The sequence below is a fragment of the Tasmannia lanceolata genome, unplaced genomic scaffold (assembly GCF_043159265.1).
Source record: "Tasmannia lanceolata isolate RefF3 unplaced genomic scaffold, GAP_Taslan_0.1 ptg000013l, whole genome shotgun sequence".
NCBI lineage: Eukaryota > Viridiplantae > Streptophyta > Magnoliopsida > Canellales > Winteraceae > Tasmannia > Tasmannia lanceolata.
In genome coordinates this window covers 6,920,744-6,946,552 of record NW_027518690.1, presented here as the reverse complement: position 1 = coordinate 6,946,552, position 25,809 = coordinate 6,920,744, and the positions used below count along the sequence as shown (strand labels likewise).

The window sequence follows — 25,809 nt, the reverse complement described above, 5'->3', positions numbered from 1 at the left end:
TTCACTCTGGTCCATTATTTAGCTGATCAGACATGTGAAGAATTTTTATTATCATCTTATTGCATTTCTTCTCATTTGACTCCTCTCTTCAAATTCCTTATGTGGCATGCCTGACCCAACTAGAATGATACGCTATTACGTACTGCACTTTGGCTTACTGTGGATTGTACATGCATTTTCAAATTTTGATCCTCACGGTACTAACGAGGGAGCGGAGGCATAATCTCTTTGAGTCATTCTTATCAGTTTCATTTAAGTTTATAGACAATGAGTATTGTTTCGGATAGTGTTAAAGGATACAGTTATTTTTCTATGTTTGGGTAGAGAGAGAGAGGGAGAATTTGATTTATGTATGACCTTTTAAACGTAGATTAATTGCTATAGATGGTTCTGAATATTTCTTCTTAGCCTTGCATACTGCTAGAGGTTACTTTACAGGTATGCAGCATTGTCATGTGCCGGGGCCGTGATAACTGTTTGGGCTTGACAATTTGAATACATATTTCATGACCAACATTGTAGATCCGGCTTTACTCGAATAACCTGTTTTAGCTTTTCTGTTTTTGCCATGCTTAGACCCAACTAGATTAGTATTATACTACTTGCTGAGCATTAAGCTCATTCTATTATTACCTTAGTAATTCTGATGATTAATTGGGATTGCATCGCTGGATTTTGGGGTGAGTGAGGAATAGCTAAGGAGACTGTCGTCCAATATATTTACTTCATTTAATATGATTAAGAGAGATTGGTGTGAATTCTATTTAATTACTATGAACAATTTTTAGTAGTGGCTTTATGGAAAATGGTCTTACAGATTTTTTTTTTTATTGATTTAAGTTAATGTTAGACTTTAGTTGCTCTGCTTACAGGTGGTGATTGATTAGATGGCCTTGCATGTCTGTGAATTGGATTTCATGGGTGAGCAACGCTGTCAGTTGTTACGTGCCTGGCCGTGAACTCGGTTCGGGGCATGACAAAATGAATATGGCATTCACATTGCAGCGTAATTCAGTTCATGTGATGCCACTTATCAATACATCCACAGGTTGAAGATTTCTAGTTCTCTTTGCTGTCTATTTGATTCGGAGTTTTAACTAGAGATGCATTCCAAAAAAAAATTACCAAATCGAACTTGTTTTTATTAATGCTATTAATGTAATTAGGACTGACTCAAACCCAAATGCAAATTCACTTTTAAACACTAAGGCAAAGAATCCATGAGTAACATGAGCACAAATTTTAGTATCCAAAACAACCGGTGTAGAGCTTTGGTTTATTTATTTAACTTGAATGTTTAGGAAACGGTGGCTGATGTTGAAGGCTGATCTTTAGGCTTGTTTTTTCCACTAGGTTGGTTTGGCCGGGGTTCATCATAGTCTCCTTTTAGAGATTCCAGCATTAACCCCCCTTCTTCATTTCTCACCTAAAAAACAACAACAATGATGCAAGAGTTCATGATTATGGCAAAAACTAAAACAGTTCAAAATTAAGAAAAATCATGAGAAATAGGAAAACCAACCTCAAGTATTTTGATGGGAGCCTTTTCGAATCTCATTTCCTTTCTCCCAAGTCCTACGTGGTATACGAAACAAGGTTGCCAAGGCGGGAATTGAAAGCGGGATTCGATTCGAGATTTGAAAGCGGGAATCGAAGGCTCCTGGGATGGTTGGAAGCGGGAATCGTGGGTTTGCCAGAGAGTCGACGGAGATTCGACGGGGGATTCATCGGGGATTCGCTGAGAGTCGTTGGGGAGTTAGGATTCGTTGGGGATTCGCAGGGAATCGCCTGGGAATCGGGGTTCCTATAAAGTGGGAATCGGAGTTTTCATAAATTGGGAATCGGGGTTCCCTAGAATCGGGGATTCGAATCGAATCACGGTTCGGATTCGCGATTCGGGGATTCGCGAATCCCCAACTCCAGGTACGAATCCTGCTTCTCTGATACGAAACAAGTTCAATCAAAACGTAAAAAGAAAGGGAAATGTTATCAGCACAGCCATTTTTTATATTTGCACAAACTCAGCTGTCTTTTCTTCTTTAATTGCCTCGTGAAAGCTTTTTGGTAAATGTAATAACCTTTTGACGGACCTTTAAATACGAAAAAACAAGATGTTTTGTGACAATAACAAAATGGGAATTGCTAGCGTCCATCGCAAAAGGCTTTTCGCAGCTGGTCTGTTGCATGTCAGACCAGCCACCTCGTGAATGGAGACAGCTTCACCTTAGCAAATCCCTAACAAAATATAAGATGTTTTGTGACAGTCAAAAAGTATGGTTGTGGTGATATCAGAGTTTTTGTGACAAGACAGCTTCAAAAAGTAATGTACGCGCCACAATGACAATCACAAAGTATGCAGTGGGCAGGGTATTATACCCCTAGTATCAATTGACATGTACCCATGCATTGAATTAATATGCAGATACTCCAGCCAAGCTTCAAAGCGAATTCTAAGCTAAACGATTACTTAACCCGATTAAAGTTTTTCCTTCACACATGGAACAAAAAAATATCATGAAAACAACACAAGGATTACATAACTGGTGCTTATTATCTTCAACTGCCACCCACGTCCTTGTGTATTGTTGTTCTTTTGATTGTTAATTGCCAATACGAGGATTCAGATTCATGTGCGGTGTATCGTAATCCATCAACAGTGTACTTTTCTTCCAATCCTCCTAAAAAACATCAAAAGAAAACAAGTGTTTAAAACCATGGCCTACAAAAAATGGCTTTAAAAATGATTAGAAATTGAAAGGAAAATGAAAGAAAACCCCACCGTAGATTGATCGAGAGGAGTTACTCTACGAAATATCATCTCCTTGGACCCAAATCCTATAAAGAGAGAGAGGAAAAAAAAAGTTGATGTGATGAAAATTAAAAATAAAGATGTAGGAAAATTGGAAACAACTACCTGGAGAGAAGTAGAGAGCCAAAACAATTGAAATTAGAACAAATGCGATAAGGTAAGATCGACCCATGAGATCTCTCTAGTTTTTAGTAAATGGGTTGTTTTCAGGTAGGAGAATCTAGCTGTGAATTTTGGCAAATGTTGGAAACAGAACCCAAGAACAACTGCTTTTGCCCTGGTACAAATAGCAAAACCAGCTTTAATTAATTCGGACAACTTCCGGATTTTTTGATGAAAATTATATATTATTTGACGTGTTGCTTCTATCACGATAAATAAATAAATATAAACTGACTCCTCTGGAGTCCCCTTCAAAAGGATCTAGCTTTTTTTTCTCTGTTCCCCCTGTATGTCTCTTTCTGAGTTTTGCTTTGCTTTTGTTGTATGGGTGCTTGTTCCCCACCTGTTGGCCTTTGAGCCCCCTTAGATTTTGTATTCTCCTCTTTCATTTATGATATCTGGTACGGTCTTGCCTAACCCCAGCTGACTTACCAAAAAATAATAATAATAATAAATAATAAATAAATATTAAGTCTTGACGTGATATTTTACCAACTCCATTGACCTGATCTGGTCTTTCCCTACATGGTATGATGTTTCTTCTCCACAACGCCCTACCCACTTTCTTCATAGAATACTTGTTTACTTATGGTAATGTTTGGATGCGCAGCATATATAGATTGGGAGAGTAGTGGACTAATTGTCTGCAATTACCTTGGAGAAAATAGTGGAAAAGTCAACAGGGAGAGAGGAGGCAAGCATTGGATTTGCCTGGAATTACCTTGGAGAATAGTGGTAGAATAGTAGAATAAGAAGTCAACAAGGAGGTGACGAGCATTGGATTTGCCTGGAATTACTTAGAAGAATAGTGGTAAGTAGTGTTTGGCTGCGCGGCATAGACTCAGAGAGCAGGGGAATAAGTATGGGGTGTCATGACTAAATAAACCTATTTTCGAGGTAAGAGATACTTAAATCATTGGTTTAGGGAGAAAAGCATATTAAGTAGGTAAAGATCAGGGATTAGGGATGAGTTTTGTCCTCGGTTGATGCCGATTTGTCACCTGGCAAATTGTTGGACTTGTTGGAATCATCGCTTTGTAAGGATTCCGGCAAATTCGTATTAACCAATCTCGATTGAGAGAGGAAATGATGAATAAATCGAAAATTTAAATCTTAGGATGTTGTCCTACTAAATTTTTCGTAAAATATACAAGTTCGGAGGAAATATACACAAAAATCAAAGAAACCACGCGGTCTGGGAATACCCCTAGAATCTCTGGTTTGGTCGACCGAAAGTCATGGTCGGTCGATCGAAACCAGTCGAAGGAAAATTTCCAATTCCCTTTGGTCAATCGACAGAAACCGGTAACCTCGCTGGGTTGCAATTCTGCCCTCTAAGGCTGATTTTGGGGCGTGATCTCTCCCGGATTACTTGTTTAAGTGCACAAACTCTAACTTATGATTAATTATCACACCATGACATGCTTAGAGACATAGTAGTGAGGGAGACTTTGATCAACAAATTGTAAGCGACTTATCTCAACACCAATGTTTTCAATCCCATGTTGATTTGGAAATATTTATTTGTGCTTTGGTGATTATATTCATGAAATCATGTCTCAAGAAACTGATCAAGTTTTAAAATATTGTATTTTCTAAAAAAAGATCAAGCTTGTGTGCATGACTTTTGTTGTGGAAAGATTTACTGGTTTTATTGCATTGTTGGTTCCATGGAATTGGTTTTTTGCCTTTTGGTCGTGATTTGATCATGCGTGTTATTAGGCTAGACATGTATTTGGGGTTCTCCATCTAGAAGTGGATATGTGGCACTAGATCTAAAAAGGATGCACGTGGTACCTTTGGGATCGTTACCTGCCAGTTGGGGATGTGGCATTAGCACGTGGTCACGTAGATCGATTGAAGGCACAATCTTGGGAGTTTTCCCGTGGTACCTTTGGTATCGTTACCTGCCAGTTGGGGCTGTGGCAATAGATGTGACCACACTAGACCGGTCAACCACCGGTTAGTGGGGCTATGGAACTAACGGTAGTGTAGGCTTTTTATGGAACAAGTGATAATTGATCTGCTTGCCTTACGCCTCTGTGCGGTGATCCATGGGCGTGCGACGCTATCTCATACCCCCATTCGGGGCGTGACAATTTAGTAATATCAGAGCATTGTTTAAAGAACCTATAGACTAGTAGAACTAGCTGATTCATTAGAATTGAACTCGTAAATTGAGTGTTGGGTAGAAACTAGGAAAGGAGCACCTAGGATTGATACGACAGACTCTTGTGCGCCTGGGACCTCTGGTTATCACATCATTTAGTTGTATCGTAAAGGAACCACATGTTGGACTCATGTGCACAGGGGACACCTAGTTCGACATGTGAGCGAGTTATGATGGTATAAAAGTACGAACAGTTATGAGCTCCGAGGACATAGTGTAGTTTCGTTGTGTTACATATAGCATTGTAAATTTCTGGATCTGTGTTGTTTTACTTTTTTTTTTTTTTTTTTAACCCGGAAAGGAATGCGACCCCGGGGCGGGCCTCAGCATATTATTTATTGAAGGCACAATACAAAAGGAGGGCAAACAACCAGCCCTCTAGACCGCGACAAACAAAGGGGAACCAAAGACCCTACACAACACCACCTGCTTCGTTCATTTGCTTGGGCGAATATTTGGAAAACCATTAGTGTCGCATCTTGCAGCCCCCCGGGCTATGCGAGGCATTTCTGACCATCCATGGAAAATTTGATGAGATCTAGCTTTGCAAGCTTCATTTGCAAGAGCATCTGCCACTTGGTTACCTTCTCTAAACTGGTGCTGATGATGAGGGCCCATGAAGTCCATGAGGTCTATAATTTCGGGCCAGAAGAAAGAGATGGACCAGGGGTGGCTTCCTTTCTTAGAGATGAAGTCCATGAGAACTTTGCTGTCTGACTCTACTACGAAATTCTTGAACCCAAAGGCTTTGCATAGCCTAAGGCCGTCCAATAGAGCTCTCGCTTCAGCCACCATGTTGGTAGATGTCCCGTAGAAGAACGCAAAAGCAAATATAACTTTTGCTTTGGCATCTCGCATAACTCCACCGCCTCCCGACTCTCCTGGGTTTCCCTTGGCTGCTCCATCAATGTTCAATTTGAGCGAACCAATCATCGGACGTTCCCACCAAATCCAATTATCCCTGCTGATCTTTTGCCTCTGCGGATCAATCTGGATTTGCTCCAAAGCTAAACACTCCACCATATTGTTTTCTTTGGTGAATTTTTGGCTAGAGCTCACAGTTTTTAACTTATTTAATATTTGCTGAATCACCCAATTTGTACTTCTCTCTTTACCTTCCATTCTTCTATTACAACGTTCCTTCCAGATTTCCCAAGGGATAATCAAAGCTGACATGCCAAGGAGAAATCCAGCTTGGGTGCTCCTTTTCCTGCCATATGATATCCAAGCAAGCATCCTGCTCCTTACTGGTTGCAATGGAAGAAGTTTCATGGCCCAGAGGTCTGCGAAGAACTCCCAGATTCCCCTTGCTAGGCCACTGTTACCTAACAGATGATCAACTGATTCTTCTTTACTGTGCTTACAACATTCACATTTGGATGCCATCTGGATTTTGAGATCTTTGATTCTGCTGTCCACTGGAATGGCATTGAGGAAAAGTTTCCAAGAGAAACAACCCATCTTAGGTGGGATGGAATCCCAAATACCTTGCGCCCAACTCACTTTAGGGCCACTCCTTCTACATACTTCCCAAGCCGATTTAGAGCTGAAATTACCTGACGATGTTTTTGCCCAAATGAGCTTGTCAGGCGATCGGTTGATGACGATCTTAACCTTGTCCATAATTGCATCCCAACCACCAGGAAAAAAAGGCAATATATGACTCTTCTTCCACTCTCCATTCTCATTGATCATGTCTTTGATTTTTCCCTTAAGATCGATTCCTTGGAATCCTGTTGTATATTCCACCAATGGCTTATTCCCTATCCAAATATCTGTCCAGAAAAACACCTCTCCTTTTCCAACAGTCCACCTCGCATTTTCTTGCCACAAGGGTTTTGTAGCAATAATATTTTTCCATTGTTTTGATGAGACTGCATTTGGCTCCACTAAATTTAAGTGTTTACCCCTGCTGTAGGTAGATTTCAAGAATGAGGCCCATAGCCCATGGGATTGGTGAAGCCTATGAAGAGCCTTCATTCGGAAAGCAATACATAGGTCCTCCATAGCTTTTATGCCTAATCCCCCTTCGTCTGTTGGCTTGCAAATTTTCTTCCAAGCAACCCAATGGTTTCTAGCCCCAAATTCTGAATTCCCCCACCAAAAGTTGGCCATTATACTGTCAATGCGCTGGAGAACCTTTTTTGGAGGGGATAATGTTGACAGGATGAAGATGGGAAGGCTTGATAGAACATGGTTGATTAATATAAGTTTTCCTCTAGAGGATAACATTTTCCCTTTCCATCCTTCAATCTTTTTCCGAACTTTATCTATTAGCCCATCAAAGAAACTCGCTTTAAGACGACCCGTGAATAGGGGAGCTCCTAGATACATTATAGGGGACTTCTTTTGCATGTACCCTGTACTTTTGCCAATAGCTCTTTGCCTACTGAGGGTCATCTTGTCTGATGTGGTAAAGCTGCTTTTGTTAGCGTTAACTAGCTGGCCTGACATAGCTTCATACCGCTTTAGGAATCTCATAATCTGGTTCAAGCTTGCTTTCCCTCCATTTGAAAAGATCACGGTGTCATCTGCAAACAGACAATGAGATATTGGGGTGCTATCTTTACTTCTCAAGAAATACTTAGCCTTACCCTCACGGAACAGTTTAGATATTCCTCTGCTTAGGACTTCTTCGGCAATAATAAAGAGGCAAGGAGACAAAGGATCGCCTTGTCTGAGACCCCTCGAAGATTTAAAAAATCCATTTGGTTCCCCGTTCAAAACCACTGAGAACCAGCACTTCTGGGTTGCTTCTTCGATGAGCTTTCGCCAAGACTCCGAGAATCCAAATCGCGCCAACACTTTTTGCATGAAATCCCAATTTAATCTATCATACGCCTTGGCCATATCAATTTTGAGCATTACATTACCTCCTCGCACTTTCCTACCTACTCCCACCATCATTTCCTGGGCAATTGATATATTGTCTGAAATGCATCTTCCTTTAACAAATGCTCCCTGTTCTGGAGAAATCAGGTTAGGCAAAACTTTGGCAAGTCTTGTTACAATAATCTTGGCAAAGATTTTATAACAGAAGTTACACAAACTGATTGGTCTATATTCAGAAAAGTCCTTTGGGTCTTCCACTTTCGGAATTAACGTAATTAGAGTGGAGGTATAGTGTCTCGATAACTTACCTCCGGCAAAGAAGGCTTTTGCTGCTTCCACCACTTCATCTTTAATTACCTCCCAGCAAGCTGTGAAGAAAGTCCCATTAAGACCATCTGGGCCAGGAGCACTCTCCTCTGGGCAGCCAAACACGGCTTCCTTGACTTCTTCTTCTGAGGGAGCTTGAATCAGCGAGACATTGACCTCTTCAGATACAAGACAAGGAATAGCTTCGAGCATTTCTTCATCTTCTGAAACTCCCTCCTCTTGAAAGGCTTTGAGGAAGAATTTAGCAGCCAACTCACGTATTTTCTGAGGGTCCTCCTCCCAAGAGTTATCTTCCATAATCCTCCTCATTCCACAGTATTTCCTTTGCATTTGAATTGAGGCATGGAAGAATTTTGTGTTTCGATCCCCCTCTTTAAGCCACTTGTCTTTGCATTTCTGTCTTAGAAATATTTCTTCCTGGAGAATGGCCTCGTTCAACTTTGCCCTAGCCCCATCAAGGCTTGCAGTGTTTACTTGGTTTGGAAGTTCCAGATGAATACTTTCCGCTTTTATTACAGAGTCTTCCGCATCTTTAACATTCTGATAAACATTACCAAAATGCTGCGAGTTCCAAGCTCTTAGGTTTCTTTTTGTGTTCTTTAGCTTTATGGACAAGATCTCAAGGGCGTTCCCATCTACCGGCACACTCCAAGCTCCTCTGACCACCTCCTGAAAGTTCTCATGCCTGCACCACATTCTTTGGAATTTGAACGACCCCACAGGAGGATTGGCATTGGACCTGAAGCTCACAAGTAGCGGACAATGGTCTGAATTGGTTCGAGATAGGTGAGTAACTTTTAATGCTAAGAATTCTGTCATCCACAATGCATTAACAAGAACCCTATCCAATCTAGCCCATACGCACCCTTCATTCATCTGATTATTACATCTTGTGAACCTATTTCCCGAGTATCCCACATCAATCAATCCTGCTCCTTCTACTGCATCTTGGAAGTCAGATGTAGATCGGCAGTTAGGAGGATGTAATCCCAGTTTTTCTTCCGCACTTAATACGGCATTGAAATCCCCACCCACCATCCACGCATCAGTAAAGTATTGACTGCAGTCAAACAGGTAGCTCCAAAGAAGTCTTCTTTCGACTACTGAGCAACTTGCGTATACTAATGTCATGAAAATAGACTTTGCCGAATCCCGATGGCGGGCTTTCACTGATAGAGCTTGCTGAGACGAAGATATTATATTTATATCAATCATATTATTCCACATCAGCCATATTTTTGAGTTTGAGTCTGAGTTTGTCATGTGATAATCCATATTTAACAGATTGGCCACCCCTTGAATCGCTGCTTCGTTTAGAAATGGTTCCAAAATTGCGATGAAGCATGGCTTGTGCATCTTATTAATCATATTTAACCTGCTACGGGAGCTCCTGCTCCTAATTCCCCTTATGTTCCATATAATTCCTGAAATCATTTTGAAGGCTTCCCCCATTTCTTTCCTGACCTGGTGGTAAATTCAGATTGAGCTTTGGCTGATTCCTGAGATGAAACTCCCAACTTAGCTGATTCTTCTGTAAGCATTATCTCCAGGCAATCTTTCTCCAATAACAGAGCACTTCCCGTGTTCTCCTGCCTAACTGTGTCCATAATTGCTTGAATTCTGGCTTCAACATTAACTCCTAATTTGATTAGCTCCCTTCTAGGAACTGTTGACTTTGGACTAGCTCCAGCCGAGACTGTGCCTTCTTCAATGTCCCTTCTTGGATTTTGTAATGGAACAGAACTCGAACCAGCCTGATTTCTAGGTGAAATTAAGAGATGAATCTCTGAACCGTCTTCGACGATTGTGCTAGTTTCCTTCTCCGAGGATGGGGTTAACGACTCTCTTGTTAATCTCCCGGGTTCTGCTCCCTCACTATAATGAACACGGCTTGGAATTTCCTCCTCCGGTTCTCCTGCTTCTAGGATCATCTCTGAATTTTCGGGTCTAACTTCCCTTGATTCATGGTTTAAAGGACTTTCCTCAGCTAGCTCCGTCCCTAGAGATTGGTCTGATGCTGAATGTGCCAGAGACTGTTCTCCTTCCTCATGGGTGCCTGATGGCTCTATTTGGGTGAACTGAATTTGTCTTTGCATATCTTCCTTGAAGGCTATCCTTGCTGATATTTCATCTGCAAAAAATTCTGTTTGGTTCATCAAATCCTCCTCTTCATTAAATCTTGTCTCTTCCAATCCTGTAACCATTTGATCAATATTCTCTTTGTCCTGCATGGTTCTGGTGTCCTCTGGATCTCTTCGATCGGAGAATGATTTTGTTACCCAGGCCTTCGTAGACTTCCCCACCCTGCCAGAGTTCTGCTTTTCACCTTGATCTGGGGCCGAGACATCTGCTGCCCTGACCCTTCCTTCCATTGAGAGATCCTTAAGAGGATTAATTGATTCGTGTTCTTTTTTTGATCTGCATTCTAGTTCATAATGCCCAAATTTGAGACAGTGATCACAGTATTTTGGGATTTTTTCATAGGTCACCTTCTGCCATCTTCCTCCACCGCCCGGGGAGCCAAGCCAAAACTTTTCGTGGAGCTTCTCCCTAATATTGATCTCTATGCAGATTTTTGCAAATTCTGTTCGAGTGCCCTGGATGGTGGGAGCATCAATTTTCAACATTCTCCCAAGCAGCCCTCCTACTGAGGCTAGGTAATCTTCATTGAATAAGTACATGGGAAGGCCCGGAAGCGTTACCCACACAGGGGCAATAGGCGGTTCAATACCTGGCTTGAAGTCCGGTGACCACCTCAGGAACCTGAGGAGGTAGCCCTGTATCTTCATGTTATCTGAGAGCCAGACCGAGAGGAAATCTCGTTCCGTGCCAAATCTGATCAATAAATGCCTTTGATCCAGGATTGTAACAACTGGTTCCACAGAAATATGGAATTTTTGTTTGATCGATTCCTTGACCACATATAGGGGAGGGCGCCCATAAGAACATTTGGCAACTAAAGCTAGTTTGAAAGGAGCAGACCCCTTTCTGACTTCTTCTTCACTGAGAAATAGGGCAGGAATACCAGAGGCAGTTTTGGATGGCTTTAACAACCCCAGCGAAGATTTCGGCAAGAACAGGTTCCTAGCCATTGCGTCGGCATAGCTGCGTCCCAGAGAGGGTGGTTGAGGCGCAGGTTTTGATGCAATAACAGGGGGAGGAGGTACCAGGTAGGTGGCGCCTGCAAATCTGGTTGGAGAGACACCAAGGGATTCTTGAGGAAGAGGAGTCTCCCCATGGGGAGACTCCTCGGCAGAAACCATCGGGACTCACTGAATCATACCAGCACACGAGGACAGCTTCTCGGAGGGTTCCTAGGGTCTACTATTCTAGTTTCAAGCTGATGATCTCTTCAAGCTCATCTGTGTTGTTTTACTTAATCTTACTAAATCTTATTGACAATGATGATAATAGGTAGATATGGCATGAAGAGGATACATGCATGTGTCAGATCTTGTTGAAAGCCCCAGGGCCGAGCACACCCCACTCTAGAGAAAGCCAATTAGTGAGGAGCCTCATGATGTTAGGGGTGGTGATCGCATGCCACATGTTCTTCCCGTTGCAGAGGGAGGGAACTCACCAGGAGCCTTAGCATGAGAGGCCAGGGTCTCCCACCTTGGGCCAGATGATGAGGATTCTCGTGGGGGTAGTTACCCATCATGTTCTTCCCGTTGCAGAGGGAGGGAACTCACCAGGAGCCTTAGCATGAGAGGCCAGGTCTCCCACCTTGGGCCAGATGATGAGGATTCTCGTGGGGGTAGTTACCCATCATGAAGAGAAGATTCAGCCGAGGCAGGGTAATCGACTTTCAGAATTTCATAGGATGGCAGTGCCATTCGAGGGGACTAATGGCCCCCTAGCAACAAATTCATGGTTGAGAGTATGGAGAAGACCTTCAGTTTCTTGGGATTCACAATTCTAGAAAAGCTGAATGATGTCATTTGCATGTTGCGAAGGGGAGAAGAAGACTAGTGGGAGAAAGAAACGAGGATTCATTGGAGAGAAAGAGAATGTACTCGAGAGGAGTTTAGGCAGGCATTTTACATAAGTACTTCCCTGCCAGCATTAAGATATTGAAGGAGAATGAATTCTTCAATTTGAAACAAGGCAGTAAATCTGTGTCAGAATACGAGGCCGAGTTCATTAGGTTGGGCAAGTTTTCCCAGATAGAGTTAATGTAGAAATACAGAGCGATAGCTTATCGATTCCTAGGAGGACTGAACCATTAGACAGATGGTTAAAGACTTCCAAATTGGATCTTATGCCGAATTGGTCAGTAAAAGCCTTAGCTATGGATGAAGGCATAACTAAAGCATAGCAAACTCAAGAATTCCACCAGAATTTTTTTTTTAATGCTTTCAACTTATAGAGTTAAAACAAGCTCAGGCCCTGCCATCAGGGCAAAAAGAGATGGGGGGCAAAAGCCCTAATTAGCAGTGAGTGTTTCTTATGTCAGTTCTGGAAGCACAGGTCTCGAAGACTGTGGTGTCACGTACTATTCTTGTATCCTCTTCATTTGCACATGTATTGTTTCATTTGGGAGCCACACACACTCATTTCTGTCATCTAGTTTTGTTGATAAACATGGATGGGCTTTTGAACCTACGAATGTCTGTGAAGACCAGCCTCCATAGATCGGCTTTTTGTGGACACATTTAGGGGTGGCAAAATTGGCCGAACCGAACCGGAACCGAGCCGAAACCGAACCGAAAATTCGGTTTCGGTTTGGTTTACCATTGCCACCCCTAGACACATTTAGTGCGGAGTTATAAATTCTTTTTGAAAATTCACCTAAACTCCTATTAATTTGAAATTTTTTAGAAATTAGGTTCGAAATCCTCATCAGATACGGATCTGATGATCTGAGATAGGAATAGGTATGACTCTGTTTTAAGGAAAATTGTCCAACCAGAGATCTAAGTTTACCTAAATCACATGAATGGAAGGTGTTAGGCACCATTCATACATAGTAAATCCTGGTCTTCGAATTAGATATGCTCTTATTTAGAAATTCTACTATGGGATGTTGAAATCAAACTTTTAAAATTGAAAATTTTGAAAAATCTTATTTTCTGGAAAGTTCGTACTATCGTTCATTTCAGATTTGATCGTACATTTTTTAAATAGTACGATAAAAAATCATATGATCTAAATTCCATTCGTACGTTCTGAATTGCTTAGAGAATTTGCTCAATTCTCCGTTTTTTTCTGAGATCCGAGAGTTAATAGAGTTATTAGGGATTATTTGCACTAATCTACTACTGATTATCTACCGGATCTCTCTAGAATTTCAAATTTCAATGAATTCCATTGGGGATCCATGGGAATTATGGAATGATCTTCCACAATTCTCATGATTCAGCATTGTATCTCACTGGAATTTGAAATAAACTAAAGAAAAACTAGCCTGGAAAATCTAGTGCCAAACCTAAATCTAATTGGATTGGGGGAAGTCTTTGCAATTAGGGTATGAAACCCTAATTCCCTAGACTTCTCCATAATCTATAACCAAGCTAAGCTAATGAAAAGGAAACAAACTGAAATGTAAAATACCTGAATGAAGAAACTCATGCGAACTCCTGCAAATTCCGGCGATCCGACTGGCATCGCTCCATTCCCTCACACGATCTTTCCGATAATCTAACCAGAAAACTCATCGGATGAGGTCGGAAAAAACCTTAATGGCCAGATTCCGGTCGTCCCCCGCTAGCTCCAAGTCTTATAAACTCTCAAATGAGGGAAAATTAGCCCTTATGAGAATTTTGAGCAAATAACTCTTCCCCCCGGACACACTGATTGAGAGCTAGGAAATGGGATGAAAATATCATTTCCATGTTAGAAGGGGAAGGCTTGTATCATTTCCCTAAATATTTCAAAGAATAAAAACATAGCTACGTGGGTCCCCATGGTCCTTAGTCAAGCTTCTATCATTTCCCTGTATATTTCAAGCCTCATCCTCACCTCTCAATTCTAAAAAAAACCCATTTAATCTGCTTATCTTAGCATTACACCAGAGTTTAACAGGTCTCAAGAAAAGTTGTTTTCTTCATAACCAGAAGTGATTTTTTGTTTCTACTCCTCACAGTTGCCGTTAAAGAAATTATGGGTCGATGTTACCTCCTCATACTACTACTAATTTCACTGGTTTTTGTTAACTGGTTCTCAGAAGGTAGTAGTACTCTTCTCGCTTAATTTCTATGCTTTATTTTTCTGTTTTTTTTTTTTTCCCCCATTGTTTTTCCATATTGAGGCTTGTAATCTCTTTGTTTTATAGGATCTGGGAGAAAGGAAATTATATATGGAAAAGATTATCCTTTCAATCTGCTTGAGGTGAATTTTATATATTTTTAACTATTTTTGTTGCGGAGGATATTTTAAGTTTTCTATGCTCCTTTCAATCTCTTAGATCTTATTTTATTTTTGTTGGGTGTTTAGAAGAATATGAAGGAAGAGAGACTGATGATCGAAGCAATGGTAGATCCTGATTATGATCCTCCGGTGCGCCATGGGAACCTGAATCCATGTTGTGATTGATTAGTGTAAGGGATTTTTACAAAATACCACCTGTAATATGGTTGATTCTCAAAAATGTACGGTGAGTCTTTTGGATTATCAAAGGGTACTTGTATTTGTCTGCCAAATAGATGAAAATGCCGTTGCTAATATGTAAATCCGGAAGTAAACTAAAATATAAATCAAATTTGTGTTTGTTGGCCCAGGTTGAATTGGTCGATTGAGCAACATATGAAATTAAAACTTATGAAAGTGCTAGGGAGATTGTGATGCAGGTTGAATCTGATCGAAATGACGACCGAAATCCCTAGATCGATGATCGGAGTATCGAAGTCCTCCTGATCCACGATCAGACGGTTGAGATCGACGATGGTGTCGAGGAGATTGCTAACGGATTACCAGAAGACCGATCATCCAAAGATCATCAGGAGATCGAAGCGTCTCTCAGATCGTGGGTCCTCATAGATCTTGAGCAAAACTCTGAGCAGGTGGTATGCATGCAAAACAAAATAATTCCTGAGGCAGAGTTATGTTTCTTCTTTTTTTCAGTTCCAGAAGCACACTTTTAGCAATATTTTGGCATTAAAACTTTATTGAAGAATAAGATGAACACAATAATAAGATGACCAAAATGCAGCCTTCACAAAACGCCAGCATCTTCCAAATACACATAGGATTGAATAAATTTTCAGCCTACTGAACTGTCTTTTTTCAAAAATGCTTCACTTGCATTTGTGAAATTAACAAGCACCACAAGAGCTTCAATCTCACGAACTTAAGCCTTTGGGATGAAATCAAATGGCGATGGTACTTTCAGCTTTCAAAAGACGCAAAACAAATATCATTACTTCAGCTTTGGCGAGGTTTTTACATTTTTACATGTCAAAACCGAAGGCAATTAACATCCTTGGTCAAGGTTGAAGTGAATCCCCATTAGTAACTCAGCCTCAAATACTCACTCTCTTGAAAGTGTTTTAACAAACAAACAATGGGTAGGCAGAATTTTATACTTCCATTCCAAACATATCATCAATGAAGTGAGAAACCAGATACAAGCATTTGACACTAAAATCCCTTGAATTAGAGTCCACAAAGACTAGCTATGGCTGAGCATAGTTGTGTGATTGAATTGCATGCATGGTTCCTTCAGTATTCAAGAGTCAAAGAGGGAAAAACTCAAGATACACTGACAATAAGGCTCTTCTAACTCTCATATCCATAATGATTTTTGAACCCATGCAAGCATAGAATCTGTTCAAGGTGTAAGAAATGGTCCTTACATCTTAGCTTTAATAGAAGATTCTCTTTGTTGACTGAGTGACTTTCCTTCAACTCAAATTCGACACTTTTTTGGTCCTATAAAAGATAAACATTACAATGAGGCTCTAGGTCTTGAGAACAAGTTCACAAAGAACTCTCAGGTCCAGCTCTCTCATGAAACAGAGACCAAGGAATTGAGGTTTTTAGGCATTTATCAATCAGATTACACAGCATTTTGTCATGGAAAGATCGAACTGAGGAAATAATTATAGTATAGAAACCTCTATTTAGAGGACCTCAACCGTAAGTCTGTATGCAAACAAGATTGTTCAATACAAGAAATGCTTTTCTTGGCTCAGATCAATGGCTTAAACTTTCCACAACCAATTTCAGGCAATTGTTCTAAGAATCCACATCAGCTCTCCGAATAGAATGTGATTAGAACGATCATTTGGATCAGCTCTAGAGATAAGAGAAATCTCTAATCCAGACCTGAACAATTTCAGCTCAAGATTTCTGTGGCTACTAATCATTTAGATCTGAGCCATGAGTTCTCTATTCAAATGTTTTCTCATACCACAACTTGAGTTCTGGATTGAATTCAAACATAAAAATTACCTAATCAAGAATAACGGAGTAAACTGGAGATGAAATCCTCCATGAAATAACCTTCGACAACCGCATGCAATCAACTGTGGTGATAGTTCACGAACAGGAAATGGAAGGAATTCAACTTCTTTTCCTTGTTTTTTTAAAGGATTTCCAGTGACTTCATTAAAACTCTTACAAATTTCAGCAACAGCTCATAGACAAGAACAGTAATGCATCAATCATCTTCCTCCACTTCCACAATAAGCAAGTGTTGGAAAGTTGCCTTATTTCCCACCCACAATAAGCAAGTGGGAAGGCAAGAGGCAAAGAGAGAAACCCTCTTATTTGGATTTCTTGGAAACAACTAAAAAGAGGAAGTGGCTGTTTTTCTTTGGAGAGTGGAAAAATCAAGAGAGGGAAAGAGAGAAAAAGAAAATGAGAAGTGAAGAGAGAGAGAGAGACAAAGGGAGAAGAAGAATAATAGAGGGTTTTCTATCTGGGTTTTCTTCTACGGGTATTCTCTTGGGTTTCTCTTAGGGTTTTCTCGCAGGTTTTCTCTTGGGTACGATCTTAAGTTTGAGAAGCAAGGAAAGGGTTGCGGGTTTGTGGGTTTGTGATTAATCCGTTGTAATCCTTGTATATTATTTTTCTCATAGTGGAAGATCGTGTTTCTTGCCCGTGGAGTAGACTTTGCCGAACCACGTAAAATCTTAGTGTTCATCTTGTGGCTTGATTTGCTTGTTTATTTTACTTTTCCGTTATATTTGTACACGATCGTCGAGGCCAGGTAGAGTGATCGTGGGTGTTGTAGTTGGATTGCGGGTAGAGTGATTTTTGGGAGTAGAAAGATTGTCCAAGAAATATTCTCGTTCGAGGTGGAGCGCTACACCGTGAAGAGCGGAGTAATCTGAGATGGCGGTAAAATCAAGTTCTACTCAGTTCAACATCGACAGATTTGACGGAAAGGGAAGTTTCACCCTATGGCAGATGAGGGTGAAGGACATCCTAGTTCAACAGGGCTTGTCTAAGGCGTTGAAAGGAAAGGATGGGAAGCCAAAGAAGATGACAGATGCCGAGTGGGAAGACATTGAGTCGAAGGCGGTCAGCACGATTCAACTATGTCTTGCGGATAGCATTATGTTTAACGTTATGGAAGAAGAAGAAGCGCCTAAATTATGGGATAAGTTAGAAAAACTTTATATGCCAAAAAGCTTGGACAACCGGTTGTATCTGAAGCGGCAATTGTACGGGCTGAAGATGCAGGAAGGCGGGGATCTTCTGGAACACATTACGGTGTTCAACGGGCTTGTGGATCAGCTCCACAAGGTAGAAGAAAAGTTGAAGGAAGAAGACAAGGCCCTTTTGCTTCTTACTTCTCTTCCTGATTCGTATGACAACTTGATGACGACTTTATTGTATGGTAAGGATACAATAAAGTTTGAGAAAGTCACGGCATCACTCTTATCGAATGAGATGCGGAAGAAACATGTTCTTAGTGTAAGTGAAGAACAAGGGGTAGTTGTTCATGGTAGGAATCAAAGAGAAAGGTCGTCTGACATGGGATCAAGAAAAGGCAGGTCAAGATCCAGGGTCGGCGGAAAGGGTGTGCAATGTTACCATTGCAAGGAATATGGCCACATTAAGCGGGATTGTCCAAAGCGAGCTGACTAGGTGGACAATGGTGCTACGAATGCTGTGGTGGCGAGAGAACGGTGCGAAGTGTTTGGAGACGTTCTCACAGTCTCCTCAGGTAACCACACTTCTCATGATGAGTGGATTCTAGATTCAGGTTGCTCTGTTCATATATGCTCCAGGAGGGAATATTTTGATACGTTCCAGGAGACAAGGGCTGGTGTAGTGTCCTTGGGTGGCGGGTCCACTTGTGACGTCACGGGAGTTGGGATGGTGAAGATCAAAATGTTTGTTGGAGTGGTTCGTACTTTGGGTGGTGTGGCGTATGTCCCAAAGCTACGGAAGAATCTAGTATCTCTTGGCCGGTTGGACTCCAGGGGTTGCAGGTTTTCAGCTGCAGGTGGAGCCATGAAAATCACACGCGGTTGTATGGTTCTGATGAAAGGAGAGAAGTGTGGTGGATTATATCGTCTGATTGGGGATACGGTGACTACTGTTTCTAATATCTCGATGGCTAGATGGAAACAGGGTAATGGCGTGCGCACGCATAGGGTCTCTTTCGCAGTTGGTGCAGAGACAGATTTCCAGGTTGCAGATGATGGTGAGAGGATGACAGTACCTGCGTTGGGGAGGATGGATCGAGATCCCTCTCCAAGGTTGACTAGGTGAGTCAACGGGTTGGCAGCTGCACATGTGCATTGGCCGTGTTGATCAAATCGGGAGGAGTCGGAACCAAGGTGATTCGAGGGTGTGTAGCTGGTACTTTAGAAGGCCAATGGTGGTTTGCGGTAATAGTGAACCGGTGGAGACATCAACAGAAAATCTTCAGGTGGTTGGGAAATAAGCCAAGGTGGAGATTATTGGAAAGTTGCCTTATTTCCCACCCACCATAGGTGGCTTGGGTGGGAAGGCAAGAGGCAAAGATAGAAACCCTCTTATTTGGATTTCTTGGAAACAACTAAAAAGAGGAAGTGGCTTTCTTCTTTGGAGAGTGGAAAAATCAAAACAGGGAAAGAGAAAAAAAGAAAAAGAGAAGTGAAGAGAGAGAGAGAGAGAGAGACAAAGGGAGAAGAAGAAGAATAGAGGATTTTCTATCTGGGTTTTCTTCTACGGGTATTCTCTTGGGTTTCTCTTGGGGTTTTCTCTCGGGTTTTCTCTTGGGTACGATCTTAGGTTTGAGAAGCAAGGAAAGGGTTACGGGTTTGTGGGTTTGTGATTAATCCATTGTAATCCTTGTATATTATTTTTTCTCATAGTGGAGGATCGTGTTTCTCGCCCGTGGAGTAGGCTTTGCCGAATCACGTAAAATCTTCGTTATATTTGTGCACGATCGAATCGGATTGCCCGGCGGATTTTCTCAACAGGAAGAATTAGGGAATTCCTCTGTATTGCTCTTATACAGTTATACCAATTGATGTAATTGGATCTGGAAGTGTTCTTCGTCGATCTTGGAGATCGGGTAGATTTTTAAAAAAAATCCTCTTTTTTAATTTTTTTTTTTTTTTTTTTTTTTTTTTGTAGAAAAAGATAAATCTTGATCTACGCCATGTGAGAGGGGACACATGAGCTCGATCAAGAGTGGAATCGTCGGATGATTAGATCTGCACCACGAGCTAGGGGACGCAAGTGCTTGATCAATCGCCGAATCGAAGGATGACATTCTTGCATTCAACAAGAAAGTGATACATGGAAGATATGGAATAAAGATTAGAACACTAATATCTAAATCCCATAATCCTAAGAGAAATACGAAAGATATATAGAAGAGCCAATCTCTATCTCAAATTTCTCTCCAAAGAGAATCTCTCCAAAAATTTCAATTCCCAAATCTTATATTCCAAAAACTTTTTACAAATGAGAGGGAAGGACGTTATATAGGCAACCCCTAATACAATATAAAACTCATGAACTACCCATAATGACACAAAATGACCATTAAGGATAATTACAACAAGTAAAATGACTAAACAAGACATCACATGGACAAACAAAGACACACACTAAGAACCACACAAGACTGATGTGTTTAATGGGATGCTCCTGCATCACTAGGCTACTAGCAAAAAGGGCTATAGCCAAATGGCTGGTATTAACTATGTGGAAACGCTTCTCCTATAGCCGTGCCACAGTCCATTAGTTTATTGCCAAAAGAAGCGCACTAGGATTACAAGATCTGGCAGATCAACATCAAAATTGCCTTCTTGAATGTAAACATTCAGGAAGATATATGTGGTCCAGCCTGAGGGGTTTGAGGCTGCCAAAAAGGGTAATCGAAAGTGTGCAAGTTGTTGAAATCTATGGATTGAAGCATGTGTCCCACAGTTGGAACCTCGTTTTGGTGAGACAGTCAAATAGTTTGGCTTCTCATAAAATATGGAGGAGGCTTGAGTTTACAAGAAGGTTAGTGAGAGTGTTGTGACATTCTTAGTGTTGTACGTGGATAACATCCCAATCATTGGGAATGACATAGGGATATTGTCCTATATAGGGATATGGATTTCTATTATAGAGCCTTAAAGTGTTTAGGGACCGGAAACAGAATATTAGGGCTATACAAGAAGAGTTGGACGAGATACTAGCTAAATTATGACAAATTCCTAGAAGGGCTTAATTCCATTTCGTCATGGAATCAAGCTTTCCAAGATGATGTTCTTTGAGACGTCTGAGGATAAGCAAAGGATTGACATCACATGCATATGTTGTGCGTAGTCTAATGTGTACCAGGCCGGACGTATGTCACTTCTTCTGTGTAGCATATACTAGTCTAACCCAAGTTTTGAGCATTGGATTGTGGCAAAGCATATTTTCTAGTGTCTCAAGAGGACTAAGTATTATTTCTTGGTCCATGGTGGGGATGATAAGTTAATCTCTGGATATACCGATGCGAATATTAGTCTTACATTCATAATGTGAAAGAGTTTCATGTTCCATTTAGCTAACTGGTTGGAGAAGTTACAAGCAAGACGCCACAGCGGACCCCACGACTAAGGCAGAGTATACCGCTGCATAAGATATAGCGAGAGAGGCAGTAGGCTACGGGAGTTCTGGGATGGACTAGAGGTTGTTCCCTATATTGATAGGCCCATTATGTTCTTGTTACAACAAGGGGCAATTGCTTAAGCAAAGGAACCAAGATCTCACCCGATGTGAAAGCACATCCTTCAGCAGTATCTAGTGACACGTGAGATCATCAACAGAGGTGATGCATATCCATACATGAAATTGTTTCGGCGGATAACATGGTGGATCCCATGACCAAGTCCCTTGCGCAGACAATGTTTAAGAAACACTTAAAGGGAAAGGGTCATAAATACCTGCATGACTGTTTTGAGAGCAAGTGGGAGATTGTTAGACTATATGCCTTAAATCCAATACATTGGTTGTATTGAAACTAATTTATTAATAAAAGATTTATTTCATGACATCTATTGGGTGTTTACATTTGAATGTGTGTAATGTGCTTGCTCTTTGATACATATTTGTCACTTGGGGCAAACTAGGAATACCATGCCCATGGAATTATAGATCCTAAGGGGCGGGTGATATGATATTCCAGCTCTTTGAAGACCTTAAAAGTTCATAATTGTAGTTGAGATTGGACATATCTTCCTGTACACAATCAGCATCAACCAGAATCTCCGCTCTTCTTTATTTGTTTGATAAAAAGTGAGGGTTTCTGAATTTATGTTTTAAGACCAACATTTCTGATTCGGCTTTGCTTGAATAACCTATTTTAGCCTTCTTTTTTTTTTTTTGGCATTCTTAGATCCAACTATGTTAAATTATATTATTTGCTAAGCGTTTATCTCACCCATGCCATTTCTTTTTTTTCAGATCATGAGTCGAAGTTCCGCGTGGGCATGGAGAGGCGTTCAGCTAGTCTAGCTTTGGGAGATTAGCTCACTTGGAAACTTAATTCATTTATGTTGTGACTATTCGTTTGATTTAAACAATTTGAAAAAGATGGTGAGAATTCAATTATAACTTTATGTGGGGTTTGGGCATTGAATTTGATGGTCAATTATTCATATCTTGAAACAGAAGTTGCTCTGATTCATATTGAAATCTTCTATGGAGGATTGGAAAGGTAGTCTGTGATATTTGAAAGCCTTGCATGCCTACGAGGTCTACCTTGTAGGTGAATTGATGCCTGTCACACCTTCGAGCCAATGGCGTGACATAAACGGTCCGAGGTGAATGAAGGCCTTCGAGGGACCAAGATCGTCTGAGATGCAAGAAAACATATATCCGACCTAAACAGACCGATGTAAATACAGATCTCATATCCGTGGTGCATGAACAAACTACATGACTGCATGAATCTCAAATCCGGATTCATAAAGCTGAAGGATATACCATCGTCCGAGCCACACAAATCTAGGTGGAATAAAATCCAAGGCCGAGATAGAAGAAAAATCTTAGTTCAATCTCAGAAAACAGAGGTAATTTACCCGAAGATTGGCCTAGATCTACCGATGTGAATGATCCGAGTGCCAACCTGAACCAGCCAAACACCTCCAAAGACCGATCTAGTTCAGCCAACACCCTCCAGTCAGGAACTTGGAGACCGACCTAAGACGAGGTGAAAGCCTAGCCCAGGTTTAACAGTCAAAACTAGAAGGATTGAGGTTACCAAGGCCAATCCTTGACACAAATTACCAACCTACTGACAAGGACTTGGGAGAATACGCTTCACCAACTTTCATATCCCAGCGAACCGACCTGATGAAACTTAGGTTGAAGATATATTTCCATAGCCCGGATCAACCCAAGGAAGTAGAGGGTAATATGGTGGGGAAAATTTTGGCATCCAGTTGGAGCCTGACACATGACAATAGGAAACAAAAGGGATTAAGAGGGTAAAAGGGTGACATTGCCTCTCTTCCGGAAGCCCTAGAAACCCTAATACTCACAATCGCCATAATAATGGATGAACTCCGGGAAACTCGCCCAATCAGGCAAGCCTACAGAAAAGTCGACCATCATTTATTGCCTAGGACTCTGCTCTATCAAAGTGGGACAAACTTCGACGTAAGCAATCAAGATCTCACAATCTCTCTTTCAATTCATTGGGCCCTCAGAGAGCTCAGCTCATACTGTTGCCGCGATTGACTTAGCCATGGGAGTCACCCGTAGAGACCAACTCCGGCTCTCTTTCCGACGCTCTTCTATGTACGCATATCGCAACTTATCTCAACTCAGCAAGGTTCACTTTCCGAGAGCCTAGTCCAGATATCAGTAACAACATGTATTATATTCCGGCGTGTTTATTTTCTTCATTGCTTTTGTTGTTTAATATGGATTTGCATCCATACTATTACATAAATTTAGTTTTTTTAACTGAATATGGCTTACAGATTGACCCTAATTCAGTTCATGTTATGCCACTAATCAATATACATCCACAGGTTGAAGATTTCTAATTCTCTTTGCCTGACGGATTTGATTCGGAGTTTTATCTAGAGTGCATTCCACAGCAACATTACCAAATCTAACTTGTTTTTGTTAATGCTATCAACCATTATTTAAAGAAGAATGTAATTAGGAATGACTCAAACCCAAATGCAAATTCACTTTTAAACACATGGTTACAGATAAATTCTACTTCTATACTAAAGCGAAAAGATGTTTCCCCAATCAAGCCTAATTGGTGTGTTGTGTCCACTTGCTGAGTTCGTAAGCAAAGCAAAGAATCCATGAGTAACATAAGCACAAATTTTAATATCCAAAACAACCGGTATAGAGCTTTGGTTTATTTATTTAACTTGAATGTTTAGGAGGAGGTAGCTGATGTTTAGGGCTGATCTTTAGGCTTTTCTTTTCCGCTAGGTTGGTTTGGCCGGGGTTCATCATAGTCTCCTTTTAGAGATTCCAGCATTAATCCCCCTTCTTCATTTCTCACCTAAAAAACAACATTGATGCAAGAGTTCAAGATCATGGCAAAAACTAAAACAGTTCAAAATTAAGAAAAATATGACAAATAGGAAAACCAACCTCAAGTATTTTGATTGGAGCTCCTTTTTCAGTTCTCATTTCCTTTCTCCCAAACCCTACGTGGTATACGAAACAAGTTCAATCAAAAGTAAAAGTAAAGGGAAATGTTATTAGGACCAAGGTTTAAAATTTCGGTTTCGGTACCGGTTTCGGACCTTGAAATTTCGAAATTTCGGTCGAAATCTGGTACCAAAAAAAAACAATATTTTATTCATTATTAAATTTTGGTCGAAATTTCGGTGAAATATTAAATTAATATTTAAAAAAACAGATTTTTTGTGTCAAATTTAGGAAAAACCGAAATTCCAAAATTTCGGCCAAAATAAATGACCATTTCGGTTTTGTGTGATTTAGGTGTCTGTCTCCACCGAAATCTGAAATTTCGGATTTCGGTCGAAATTTAAAACCATGATCAGGACAACCATATTTGATATTTGCACAAACTTAGCTCTCTTTTCTTCTTTAATTGCCTCCTGAAAGCTTTTTGGGAAATGTAATAACCTTTTGACAGCCATTTAAATACTAAAAGACAAGATGTTTTGAGACAGTAACAAAAAATGGTTGTGCTGATATCAGAGTTTTTATAGTCTAGTATTTTTCAAAAAGTATTGTACGGGCCACACAACAGAATGATCCAAACCATCCATTTGATGGGCCGCAATGTAAATAGCTTGTGTCAAAAACTCATATCCATAGAATGATTCTAGCCTTCCGATCTATAGAGGAACTCTATAGATTGGAGGGCTACCTATGGAGATGATTTTTTGAGCACAACCTATATACGTTTTGGCCCATGAAATGGACAGTTTGGATCCTATGGTGTAAGCCGTATAGTACTTTTTAAAAAATACTGGATTATACTGGCTTACACCGTATAAAAAGGGAAATGATTTCGGCTCTCCAATGTCTTGATAAACATGCACTCCCATGTTTGCCGTGTAGTGTTTAAAGGGCTTTAAGAGCTTTTTGAGTATCCTAATATTCCTCTGACAGCTCTTTAAATACTACATGACAAACATAGGAGCGCATGTTTTAAAAAAACAAACATTGGAGAGCTGAAATCATTTCTGCTAATATCATTTACCAAAAGAAAACATAAATATGAAAAAAGAAAAGAATACCTTGAGAGAAGCAGAGTGCCACAACAAATGAAACTATGAGAAGCAAGATAAAGTACGATCTGCCCATGATATCTTCCGTGCTTTTAGTTTTTATCAAATGGGTTCTCAAATTTATGAATCAAGCTTGGTTTTAATAGTTCTGGTACTTGAAAGTGATTTTTACCAATGGAGTAAATAGCAAAACATAACTCAAAACATAACTGATATTTTCATTAACGGTGGGTTTATATAACCATAAAGACATGTGAATCACACAGTTTGATTTCTATGTTTGACCCCTTCTTATTATTTTAGTCTGTCCTTTCCCATTAATAGTGTACAATATTATCTTTGTTTGTGACTCCCAATCAAGGTTTAAAATTTCGGTTTCGGTAACCGTTTCGGACCCACCAAAAAAC

At 40.6% G+C, this 25,809-nt stretch overlaps 2 long non-coding RNA genes across 3 annotated transcripts; both read right to left on the bottom strand.

Annotated features, from left to right (window-relative positions):
- Positions 1-1,520: 1,520 nt before the first annotated feature.
- LOC143890742 (uncharacterized) lies at positions 1,521-15,009 on the bottom strand. Of its 2 annotated transcripts, XR_013255237.1 has the most exons (4): positions 13,854-15,009; positions 2,780-2,835; positions 2,542-2,678; positions 1,521-1,575 (listed from the first exon to the last, which is right to left on the bottom strand). It is a non-coding gene; the product is annotated as an uncharacterized LOC143890742 (long non-coding RNA). The 2 variants fall into 2 exon arrangements; XR_013255236.1 differs by lacking the exon at positions 1,521-1,575 and having other exon boundaries at positions 2,389-2,678; positions 13,854-15,008.
- Positions 15,010-23,943: 8,934 nt separating this feature from the next.
- On the bottom strand, positions 23,944-25,585 carry LOC143889807 (uncharacterized). Its single transcript, XR_013254942.1, has 3 exons — positions 25,412-25,585; positions 24,291-24,346; positions 23,944-24,198 (listed from the first exon to the last, which is right to left on the bottom strand). It is a non-coding gene; the product is annotated as an uncharacterized LOC143889807 (long non-coding RNA).
- Between the last annotated feature and the right edge of the window lie 224 nt (positions 25,586-25,809).